Below are 12922 nucleotides of genomic sequence, written 5' to 3'. Positions count from 1 at the left end.
AATGTGCTTCAGTGGCACTGTTACTGAAAGCTGTTTAATGGAGGATTTATTTGACTGAGCCAGTCTCTCTCTCTCTGAATATTTGATTTAGCGAGATGAATAAATCGGACCACCTTGTGTCACAAATCAAAGAGTGTGCACTTTCCTGCGCATGCAACTGTTGACTTTTTGCTGTACTGCTTGTTGCCCTCTCCTGTAACTTGACCCCTCACTGATTTTGTGCTATTTGTGGAACCTCAAACATCCAGGAACACATAGTGGCCTTGTTGTTAATAATATTACATATTCAATTGTCATCTAAAATCTGAACTCTAGTGTGAGGCGCTCTGACCAGAGGAAGTGCCTCTGCTGAACTAGCGGCTAAGGATTGCGGTCTTCTGGAAAAGTGAGCCATGAGGCGGGTCTTCATCACTGCTTGTGTATATGTGCATGTTTTTGTGCATGTGGTTGTGCAAGCTGAGGAGGGGGGGGATATTTTGAATGATATTTTTGTGGTGTGGCTGTTCCTCTGAACCTTGCTTTAGATTATATGTTTAGTCAAACAGCCTCAACAGCTCTGCGTCTAGAATATCCCAAATTCCTTCCAAGGCAAACCATTGCTTAATCTCTGAGGGAGCAACTATTTCATGAAGCAGCTCCAAAGAAATAAAAAAATAAATCCAAACAGGCAAGATAAAAAAAAAACCCTCATTCCATTTTCTTATTTTGTCAGAAATTCCCCCCACTGTGGGACAAGCGTCGCTCTGTGCTGGCACCCAGATAAAGCGGATCAGCTGGCATAGAGGAGGCGTCCATGTCCAATCTTCGTTTTTGCCCTCCCCAACACTGTTTTGTTATTAACTATCTACTCAGCCTGCTGTAGGGAAAGCAAAAAGAGCGAGGAGGAGGAGGAGGAGGAGGAGAGGGAACAGGCTGCCAAGTGAGCCAACATGCCACTCTCTCAAGGACGTTGACTCCTTTGACTGAGGACAGTGTCAGTCAGACTGCAATGTGTGAGCGCGTGCACGGGGCAGAAGGCGTTGGAGCCTTTGGGTCATTCCTCTGTGTGTTTATTTTTAGTTCCTAGCCACTATAACTGGGCAAATCCTGAGGCTTAGACCATCAGGGGGCCTCGGTTAGGAGGAAAGGGAAAAAGGCAAAGCAGCTATTTGGATGGGCCGTGCAGTGGCTTCCATTGCATAACGATAGGTCAGTAGTCACTCATTAGCTAATGATGGCTATCAGACTGGGAATTAAAACCCACTTAAAAACTTAATAGGGATATGCACTTTTGACCCCCGCAGTCGTGATGATGTTACTGTATCCCTGCAAAAATCCATTTGTGTCTTACTATTCATAACAGCGTCTTGTTCATTAGGAGTCATTTTAAACAGCAGAATGTAAATGCGAGCGGTCGCAGCGACGTGCCAACTCGTGATCAGATTAACACCTCAACACAAGCTCCAAACAAAAGCCGCGGCAGGATGCACAAGCTGACAGAACCAGGGAAGAAGTTCAAGCTGCGGACTTTGCGAGCTGTGATTCTGCAGTGTTATGACTTTTTAAGATACCAGTAATGAGAATTTTTGCATTGCAGATAAAGACTTTGATTGATGTTTGGGAGAGAAGTAGGCGGGAGAAAAGGGCAGGAAAAAAAAACCGAGGAGTTAAAAAAAGCTCTTTGAATGCAACGGACAGGAACAAGATAAGTGGGGAATGAAAAAGCTGGGGACATAGAGGAGGGTAAAAGGAAGAGAGGCACATCATAGAGGTGGTGAGAGCTCTCAGTGCTGCCACAGTGCGAGCTGAATGACAGCATATCAGATAGCAGCCGAATCGTGGCGCCCTTGCTGAACTCCTCTGCCAAGGCTGTCACAGCCATGACTGGAGAGTAAAAGACACTATTGCTTGTGCACATGAATGGAAGGCCTACGTTTTTACATGAACACAATGCACTCTGGTAGCACAGGGGCGGGATGATAATTGCTATAATTAAATCTCTAAATAAAAACAGTTCTCACACAGTGACAGGCACATATTAGTGTACTTATGGCATCTTTATTGCAATGACTGTCTTGGACCATCAAGGGGAGCACTTCTTATTCACTGTCACTCTCATACAGCTCCACAGCAGCACTAGAGAGTACATGGAAACATTATGTTTTCATTTAGAGCCTTAAGGTCCTGTTCGGTGCTGTTTCCGTACCAGGCAGTGATGTTCCACATCAATGGTGCAAGAGTAGAAACACCTCTGTATTTGCCGGAATTTCCTCAGGCCTCTCAGGTAAAACAGTCTCTGCCTTGCTTTGCTCACCACCGAGTCAGTATGCAACGCCCAGGTCAGGCTCTCAGTGATGTGGGCACCAAGGTATTTCAAGCTATCCTCCCTCTCCACGGAGGACCCATTGATGTTAAGGGGGGCGTAGTTCCTTGGCTGCTTCCTCCCAAAGTCCACTATCATCTCCTTAAGCAGGATTTATATTTGTGCATCAGCTTTGTGCAGAGCCTATGCACGCTGTGTACGTCTTTTTGAGCATTTATATTTATACGGTGGTGTGTCTGTGTCACTCTGAAGTTACACCTCCGAAAACACTAGTCAGCAGTGGGGTTTCTGTGAAGTGCTGTAAAGTTGACTTGATTCAAAACACACCCAAAACACGTTACACATGGCTTAATAGCAACAATTTCAAACACAAGTACACAAATCAGCTTCACTATAACTCGCAGCATTCACAGACAAAGCACTTGTTTTTGTCTGGACACATTTTCCCCACAAATACAACATGCTAATGTTTTTAGCACAAGCCTATGGCATTTTACATTGTATAAATTAGCCTAGCAGCTAGCGGACTTTTCCTCTACTCATATGAAGCCAGGGACAACAGCAACATTTCACAAAGATAACATTACAAAATTTTGCTCCATTACAACTCACAAGGTTCACTGACAGAACAACTGTCTCATACTAAACACGTTTTCCAAACAAATACAACATGCTAATGTTATTAGCACAAGCCTATGGCATTTTACATTGTATGTTACATAATTTATGCGTCTACTCAGGAGCCAAAGTAACGAAATCTCGTTTAATATGTGCACCGATGGTGTATTTGTTGAATGACAATAAAGCAAGTCTAAGTCTAGAAATTAGCCTAGCAGCTAGCGGACTTTTCCTCTACTCATATGACGCCAGGGACAACAGCAACATTTCATAAAAATAACATTACAAAATTTTGCTCCAATACAGCTCACAAGGTTCACTGACAGAACAACTGTCTTATACTAAACACGTTTTCCAAACAAATACAACATGCTAATGTTATTAGCACAAGCCTATGACATTTAACATTGTATAAATTAGCCTAGCGACGAGCAGAAATTTCCTCTGCTCATATGAAGCCAGGATAAATCACACACAAGACTTAAAATGTTATTTGTTATTGTCTTCACAATTTATTGTTTCTTATCTGTGAAATTAAAGTAAATTAAAGCTTTGTTTCCACTGAAGGAAATGGTTTCAGATTACAGAAATAGACAGGAGGTCTGTGTCGCCGTGAGTTGTAGTTAGATTTCTGGGGAGGTGCACGTCAGGCTACAGCGCTGGGTACAGTGAAGGCTCTATGTCGATGCAGAGCCTAGGTTGTAGGTACGGCGTTGATTTGACACATAAATCTTGCCTTAGTTTTGCTAGCGTTGAGGAGTTGGTTGTCATCCTGACACCACCGCTAGGTCCTTTTCATTGTCATCTGTGATCAGGCCCACCACAGCTGTGTCCTCAGCAAACTTGACGATGGTGTTGGAGTCTGAGGTGGCTACACAGTCGTGTGTGTACCAAATAATAGAGGTGAGAAAAGCAGCCTTGTAGATTCGAAACCAAGTGCGTGTATCCCACTGCAGTAGCTATAGTTCTGCTCATTTCCTCTCATGCCCTGCTCATCCCCCGTTCCTCCACCACAACTGCCTGATACACTATTGACAGGGCCGAGAAAACAGTCTAATGGTGTGTATAATTCCAAAATGGTTTCTGTAATTAAATAGCGTCTTGACACTAATTAGTTCTAGCTGTTGATAATACAGCCAGCCCAAATTCTTTTGCAATGCCTTCTATTTAATTAACCAAATGGACTGATAAATAAGGAGCCACTTGCTGTCAGTCTCGCAGTGCATCTGTAAACTAATGCATGTTCCTCAAACCAGCTCCTCCTGACTCTCCCTATTGTTGGCTAATTGCTGGTTAAACAGGGCACTTGGCCCATCGAGGGTACTGCTGCAACACAGCTCACTCGCATTTATAGCACTGCTTCTTTATTCGGCCCACTTACAGATTGAAAAACTGGATTGAGATGTTTCACAAGGCTTTTTGGCCATGCTGGTGTCATGTGGAGGGAAATCTCTGTCTGTCTGTTGGTTGGTCCACCACTTCCAGATGTTTATATGCTAACGACTGTTGAATGGATCAGACTGAAATTTTGTGGACATTAATGGCTCCTAGATGACGTATACAGTATGTAGACTTTGGTGATCCCCATAGACTGTATAAGGCAATGGACATACCGGCTAAAAACATCATTTTCAGTAATTAGTTTATAGTCAGAATGTACAAACCTGTGTGTCTGCATAGATATTGATTTGAAATAGAGGGAGTCAGCCATGGCCTCTTCCTCCACCTCACAGCCGCTGTCTTTTCCTCTGTATCTCTGCTCTCTTATTCTGTTTCTTATGAGCTTATTGGCTCTCTGTCCACATCTCTCAGCTTACCTTGCCCTTCTATCTCCCTCTGCCTCTTTCCTCCCTTCCCCCCTTTTTCTCCACTTTTTTCCCTTCCCACGTTTTACCTCTCCTTTTAGAGATTCAGCTCATGGCCACCTCTGACGTCCGCTTGGCTCTTGACATACAGTATATGACCTTTTAAACCGTTTGTCTCTAGGGACGCTCCATCTCCAAGCCCTCTCCGCTTACACATCAACCTGGAAACACTGCTGCTGTTTCTGTTTTCAGTTGAGCATTAACATTGCAACAGTGCACCTGGCTGACGCAGTCGGCTGGTTTGGATTGAAAAACCTCCTCTGTGTGTGTAGGGATGAATGATTCCTCCCTCCTTCGGTTAATAAACCAGGGTAAATTTTCCACCAGTCTCTGTTGCATTAAAATGAAGTCATTTGTGCTGTTTTTCCCATAGTATAATTAGACAAGGCAGCTCTCTACGGAACCCATTCTTTCGGTGGAGCTGAAGCGAATCACTAGAGGTCCCCGAGGATGCTGCTGGCCACCACTACACCCCGCTGTATGGGAGTAAAATATGACTGCATCACTGAGGCAGCATGTACAGCCCCTGACTCTCATCTTCACTACTGTGAAGCCTTCTGCAGGCTCTCAGCTCTGGAACATAAGTGATGTGCAACAACAGCAAACAGTACACATGCGATAATTTAAAACCCTTCCACAGTGCCTTGCGGCAGAGGCGGTAGCACACACTCCTCTGTGATGGATGGTCTTAGACAGGTGTTGGAAGCGCTCAGGAATGTCCGACCAAATGTCTCACCCACATGACGAGTGTTGTGAGCTGTTTGTGGAAGATGTGTTGTAAAGACAGTGCCTTTTGTTCAGAGCTACAAAAAGTATATACCCAAAAGACTCTCTTGAGCAGAGCTTGTCACAAGAAGCTCAGCAACTGGGATCTTACTGAATCTTAAAGGCAAAAAAATATGGCTCAAAACAATCGTTCTTTCCTCATAAACTTGTTGGGTTGATCCCTCTGTTCGGCTGTTGTTGACTGAAGTCCAAATCAGCTGAATTTGTCCAGTCACCCCAGAAAATGAGGTGCGATTAATGATGTGAGGTAATGACTGGTATTCATCAGCATCTAGTTAGCATACCGTTGCTAAGTAGAAACCTGAGATGAGGGCAGCAATAACCCAGCACAAAGGTGATATTATTACTAGCCCTCTGGCCTCTTGTAAAGTAGTGTCATCACACAAAACACAGATACAGTACACACACTTCCTGCAAGCTCACACGAACCCATGGACAAATAACTGAAGAGGCAAACTAGGCCCAGGCCCAAAGTGTCAGTGCCCCCCAGCTCTCAGCTGCAAAATGTTGCTCAAATTAACAACTACCATACAGGGAGAGAGAGATGTAAAGAGAGACATTACAAAGAGACACAAAATCTCAAAGAGATGCAAATGGACTAGAGAGACACGAAACGACCAAGAAAGACAAAAATATACCTCAGAGAAAATGACCTCAAGGAGTCACAAAATGACCACAAAGAGATGCAAAGAAACTACAGAGATACAAAACAACTATGAAGAAACAAAATGGCATCAAAGCAACACCAAATGATCCAAAAGAGATGCAAATGAACTACCGAGAGACACGAAACCACCAAAAACAAAAGGACACAAATATATCTCAAAGAGACACAGAATGATCTCAATGAGTCAAAAATCGACCACAAAGAGATGTAAAGACATACAAAACAACTATTAAGAAACAAAAATGACAAAAAGCACAAAATGACCACAAAGAGATGCAAATGAACTACAAAGAGATACAAAACAACTATGAAGAAACAAAATGACCAAAAAACACCCCCAAATGACCCCAAAGAGACACAAAAGGACCTCAAAGTGACACCAAATGACCTCAAAGAGATGCAAAGGAACTACAAAGAGACGCAAAAGATGGCGGCCTTTTTACGAAAAGACCAAATGACCAAAAAAGACACAAATATACCTCAAAACAACTACAAAATTGCCACAAATAGAAACAAAAGAAACCAAAAATGCGTAGCAGCTGCAGAGAGATGCAAAACAAAGAAAAAAAAAGAGGCAAACCACCTAAAAGCCTGTGTGTCCTGCTCCTGTGGAGGAGAGGTGGTGGGGCCTTTTGCATATCGGTGCCCAGGGGCCCATTGTCTCATAATCCGCCCATACACGAACCCCTCAAAAGCATGTAAGCATTTATAAGGGATGTTAAACGTGTGCATTTGAGCTCTAACACCATGGTGTGTGATTTATAGCAGGATGGGTCTGTATTGGTGCAGGTACATACTCTCTAATCCACAAAGGTCAAGTGTCTTGAATGAGAATGGGTCTCTGCAGGATCTGTTCAGAACTCATCCTTCGCCTCATCAAACCACACTTCAGCTCAGCATTGATCTTAATGACACAATATATTCCTAATGCAGCTGCGTGTGCACTTCTGACAAATGAACACTCCGCCTGGCTCCGAGCAATCTGATTCTCTTCCTCGTCTTTGTCATGCAGGGACTGATATTCATTTCCCACTTAAATATTTGGAATGTGTGGAGAATTTCTCAATGCGGACAGGCTGGCCCTTCCTGCTGCAGTTTCTGGCATGCCTTGCTCTCGTCCAGACCGGTTCAGGTTTCATGTAAGACCGGAGAGGCACATGGGCGCATCCATCACACCCTCAGGTCCTTGCTGATGAGGACAGCCTGGGGAGAGAGGTCAAGGATTGGTGCAACAGTGTAATAATGAAATGCAGCCTGCTCACATTGCAGCTGGGAAATCTAGGCAAGGTGACAGCCACTGCTGTCAGAGAACAGGCATTTCACACAGCAACAACACATGACGGGACCGTGATACATTCCATTAGAAGAATTCCTCATACATTGTGTTCCTGTGCTGCGGGTGTGCTGTTTCCCAAGCTGAAAGGCAACATTACAAGTGTTCTGTATTGTTACATGAGGCTCATGAGGGATCATCCAAGCTGGGGTGCACATACGTCTTTGCTGTGTGCTAACTGCCTGCCTGCCCCCTGCTGTACAGCTACTGTCATACATCTCTCCTTCACTGGAGCAAGCTGGGTCAGCTCTCCAAACTTAGGTTTTTTACAGAAGTAAATCACATCCTGAAGCATGAAGGGATTTTTTTTTGGTATCACATTTCTCCTCATGATAAATAGCTGCACTCTTGTCTTTCTTTGAGAACAGCAGCTGGTGTGAGCTTGACTTTATGTCCATTACATTAGTCTCCAAAGTTTACATGATGGAGGGAAAACAAGACTAGGTCACAACCAGATATATGCTGGACCGTTTATGAAACACTACAGGGCTTTTGATTTGAAACAGGAAGCGGCGGTATTCACTCAGTCACAGACTTTGCCCAGCTGTTGCTGTCTAGCCAGAAAAATAAAGTAATACATCTTAAAATCAGGAGCCTGCTTCCTCTGGCGCTGTACCCACTGATCATTTAACACAGCCCTTCTCTCTTCAGCCCCAGTCGAGGATGTACATCTTCATGTGACTGGTGGAGGCCGCACAACCATCAGCTGGTATTTGAGCCAAAGTCTGCCGATAACAATAGTTAGTAAACCGGGAGCTTATCTATGTTTCCCGGGTTCTATGTTCCCCGCTCAACCAAGCGGGAAACATAGAACCCTTTTTGGTTGAGTGGGGAACGTAGAACCCGGGAAACATAGAACCCTGGAAACATAGGGATGACCCCAGTAAACCATCCAGTAGTTGACCTTGCGGGTTGTTCCTAAGGTGGTGGCACCCGTTTGACATTGTAACACGTAGGCCTAATATTCACTTTTATTCACATTATTCACATTTAGTCTACGTCTTATTTCTGCCTGCTCCTTATAACAGTGTTGCCACCCGTTCAGATATTGTAACCTGTAATAGACAATAATATTTAAATAATTTTAAGGCTTTTCATGCAGACATGGCTGTTCTTAAAACATTTTGATGAAGCGATCCTCTTTCCTCTGTCCAAAACTGCTGTGGCTGGCTAGTTAGTTAGCTACCTTGCTAATTCCACCATGCTTTTATTTTTCAGTGGTTACAGAAAATGTGACAAAATGTCACTCCTGACGTTAGCAATGTGTTTTCCTACTACTGTGACAAGAGTGTGTGGACGCAGCTCTTAGCTGTTAATTTGTACTCATGTAGCAGCTAGCTAGTTAACTATCTAGTTTGCTAATACCATTATGATTGTATGCTAACGTCACAGTTTTTTACAAAAAATGAGCTCAACAAATTTGTCACTCATCTGAATAGCAATGTGCTTCTCTATGGTGTGACAGGAGTATGTGGACAAAGCTGTTAAATTGTACTCATCTAGCAGCTAGCTAGTTAGCTATCTAGTTTGCTAATACCACCATGCTATTATGCTACACTGGTTGCAGAAAATAATACAGGACAGTCAGCACCTACTCATTTTGAAAGATGGGGAAAGACTAACACTGATATCATCCCTCACCCTGACCAGAGGTGTAACTTCATCACTCACGAAGTCACGGACAGACTTTTTAGCTGTCTCACATGCTGTGGTCCATCTAAAAAACATTAAAATACACATAGCTATGAAGACTTTTTGTCGCTGCCTTTTATTAAATCAAATATTTATTAATGTTTTGGCACTGCACTGTAACTCTTGATCTTGTATTTTATACAGTAGCTTGCCTTTATCGTCATTGCGCAAAGAGTATACAATACGATTAGGAGTGATATCTGATCAAGTCATCAAGCAAGAAGCACTGCAACAGAGAGCCAAGAGCAGCCACAAGTTTGCATGCCACCGCCATCTTTTCTACCATCTTTATCATGCCTGTCTTACATTTTTTTTCCTTCTATTTTCTAGCTCTTTAATGGCGTTATGATGTGTTTCTTACACGCTTTGTCTCGATGCTCTTGATGTTTTATGTGAAACACTTTGAACTGCCTCATTGCCAAAATGTCCTGCAGAATCCCAAGTATCCAAACCCTTGTTTAGCATGTTTCAAGAAGTCAAAAATACCTAACTGCTTTTGTTTGCCACTGTCAGTTGCTCAACAAATATATTCACAAGTGTCAGACGTAAAGACATAACCACAGGAAACACAAGCTACAAAAGAAGAAACCCTTCTGGGGACGGGTATTTGATACTGACAGGACTCAGAGTTTTTTAGTTTCACTTTGACTCTGCAAATCTTCCTTCGAATCCCCACAAGAGCTGCAGCAGAATTTGAAATGGATGCCTCCAGCTCTCAAAACTACAACAGATCCTAAACTCAGAGTAGACAGGTGGATGTCTTGCTCAGCTCCCGAGCTTTCAGGAATATGAATTCACAATGTTGCAATGTTACGTACTGAACTTTGCACTACGAAAGTGGAAGCATTAGGAACAAAAACGTTCAGCTAACCCTTAAGTTGATGTAAATGACATTTGAAATTTTCCCATGCAAACTGTATAATAAAATCTGTACTGTCATTGTGCAGTGCAGCAGTTTGAAATCAACTAATCTTGATCTTATGGATTAGGATGTATAGGTTGAACCATGCTAATGTGCCTGGTAACCTGCCTCTCTCATTTGACTTTACAATCAGACTGGCTAAGTTTGTTTTAGACTTTATCCATTTTTAGCATGTCTAGCTCCAAACTAACCTGTACGTGCCAAGCCTTCACAGAAACTTCATGCCCAAAACTGGGATCAAACTTAAATGCAATAGCATAGTCCAGAGGCAAACAGACCCAGATGGCTGTGATTAGGAAAACTGGACTTGTGGAAAAAAATGGCTGAAGGGATGATCAAAAGTCCTGGTGGAGTAAGGAGGAGGAGGTGGAAGAGGAAGAGAAGGAGGTCAGCATGTACTAATATTGAGAATCCTGAGTGCTGCTTTGGAGAGCAAAGGAAAAAAAAGTTGGGATGGATATGCAGTATTGAGTCCCACTGAGTTCAGGGACAGGTTGTTAAAGTCACAGATATCATACCTCTCATTATCTTTCCTGGGGGGGCGTTCTGATCACAGGTCCATCTGCGTTTTAATGAGGCTCCTGTAGCTGAGGCAGTGCTGTTATGCACTCCCTCTTATGTGAGGAGATAGAGTTGAAACAAGCAACATAAATGAAATGTGATTAACTAAAGACCTTGGGAGGAGATGCCTTTTGGGTTTGGGATGGACCCCTTCCATCTTTTAAACCCTGGTTTTATTATTATTATTTATCAATGGAGAATGCAGAAATGCTTAGTTACAGGCAAACAAACATGCCAGTTTTTTATACCTTCATTTCATTAAGCCCCTGCAGTTGGCATCTCTTCTCTCCATCCAACAGTGAGCACAGCTTTTTAACATCACCCTGAACATCATGCTTTTTGTTCAGGTTTGTAAAACCATGCACACAATAGCCAACAGAACAGATGGACCAGTCTTGATTGCATTTCTCTATGTAGGTAAATATGTTGGAAAAATGTCCATGGACTTGTACATCCACTTCAGAGGGCCAGTGCAGTATCTGCACACTCAGGCTACATGGACATTAAAACAATTTGGTTTTAAAGTATATTGCTACGTTTACGCTCTAGCATCCACTATACTATGGTGTTTTGGATCCTCAAATAAAAAAAACCTTTGAAAGCACTGTTGACCTCCTTTTAGTTTGATATTTAGGAGTTGTGTTTAAGGGGACCGGTCTTGTCAAAATCCAGTGCCTGAGCAGTGAAAAAAGCCGTCCTTCAACATCGGCATGATACGTGGCGGGTTGCTGTTACAGTTTAGCGGCACCCAATGGTGTCGCGGGGAAATGCGCCGGGACAAGAACGAAAAGTGTGAGTAGGGTGGGCGGAAAGGGTGGTGGACGGGTCCAACAAACACGACCTTCACCCTGGAGAGCGATGTTCATGTCCTGTAAAATGATAAGGCCAAACCCTGTTCTTTTTTTCCCAAACCACGTACGTTTGTCGTTGGAGGGAAAAAAACGTCATTTGGCGTTGTTGTACTGACGTAATGCATTTATTTTGAAAGAGACCATATGTAAATGGTAAATTTCCTCTGAAAACGGAAGTTTATTTTGAAAGAAAGACAATGCATGTAACCGGAGTAACGTGATGTCCCAGAATGTCAATGTCCAAAGCATCCAGGGTACCTTTCGCATTGTATCTGGACGTGGAAGGTCCGTGACCAAACTTCAAAATGTGACGAGGTCGGAGTGAGAATGTGTTGGTTTTAGTCTGATCGGCATTAACGAAGACTTTTAAAAACAATGACCCAGATAACCACGTCGTTTTCCGATTGGGTCTTATCGGTTGCAGTGTGTCAAGCCGAAACGTAGTAGTTATTTCCAAGGGCGTAGATTTTGGGGAGGTATATATGAAACTTGTGGTGTAAAAATCTTTAATTTTGTCAAAATAAAACTACTGCTACTTTCCTATTTTTTTTTTTATTGGGGGGTCAAAGGTAAATATTCAGGGGGCCATGTCCCCCCCCCCCCCCCCCCCCGGGTTTACACCTATGGCTATGTCTACACACCTTTTATGGTTTCATCTTTCTAGTGCGGATACTCCTTTCCCATTGCCATGGCTTCCTCCAGCATGGATAATGCTCTCAGTGTCACTATAATATGTTGCTGTATTTGCTTTGCAGCAACTCCCAAACTGTTTTTCTCCACTTTGACTGCCTTTTACTGACATTCTACTTCCAGTAACAGTCTCATCTCATTGTCTATCCAAGCAAAGAAATTGCTGGTCTTACTTTTAACCATTTCTGTAGTATTTTGTAACTAAGCAACCATCAGGGGTGTTAGTGTGGACAGAGATTTATTTCTGAAACAGTGCTAAAATGCGTATGTGTATGGAGATTAAAAGACCCTGTAATAAATATAATGAAAACGTATTAATGTGGATTTGGCCTCAGACCCTGTTGGGCTGAGACGCCTGGCTCGTGTGGCCCAGCCACTCTGCAGACAGCTTGTCAATACGCTGAGTCACAGGAAAGAGCCGGGTTGACAAGCTTTTTGAGAGAGCCCTGAGCAGAGCAGGCCCAGGAGAGAGGAGGACAAACGTTGGAGAGCCACTCAATAATAGTTCTCATAGAGAAGTGCAGAAATAGCTCAAGCAGGGCCAGGAGCCAGGACCGAATGCCATTTACGATATTTGACATTTTAATAATGTGACACGTGTCAGCGGATGTTACTGTTAGCTTGCTGCTGCGGAG

The 12922-nt window shown here is 43.2% G+C and overlaps 1 protein-coding gene across 1 annotated transcript in view; it reads left to right on the top strand.

Annotated features, from left to right (window-relative positions):
* Positions 1-12922, top strand: part of magi3a (membrane associated guanylate kinase, WW and PDZ domain containing 3a) — a 199109-nt gene that overhangs the window by 64916 nt on the left and 121271 nt on the right. The gene's annotated exons all lie outside the window — the stretch shown is intronic.

Source organism: Epinephelus fuscoguttatus, linkage group LG7 (genome assembly GCF_011397635.1).
Source record: "Epinephelus fuscoguttatus linkage group LG7, E.fuscoguttatus.final_Chr_v1".
Lineage (NCBI taxonomy): Eukaryota > Metazoa > Chordata > Actinopteri > Perciformes > Serranidae > Epinephelus > Epinephelus fuscoguttatus.
The sequence above is the reverse complement of the archived record's forward strand: the minus strand, read 5'-3'. Positions and strand labels throughout refer to the sequence as shown.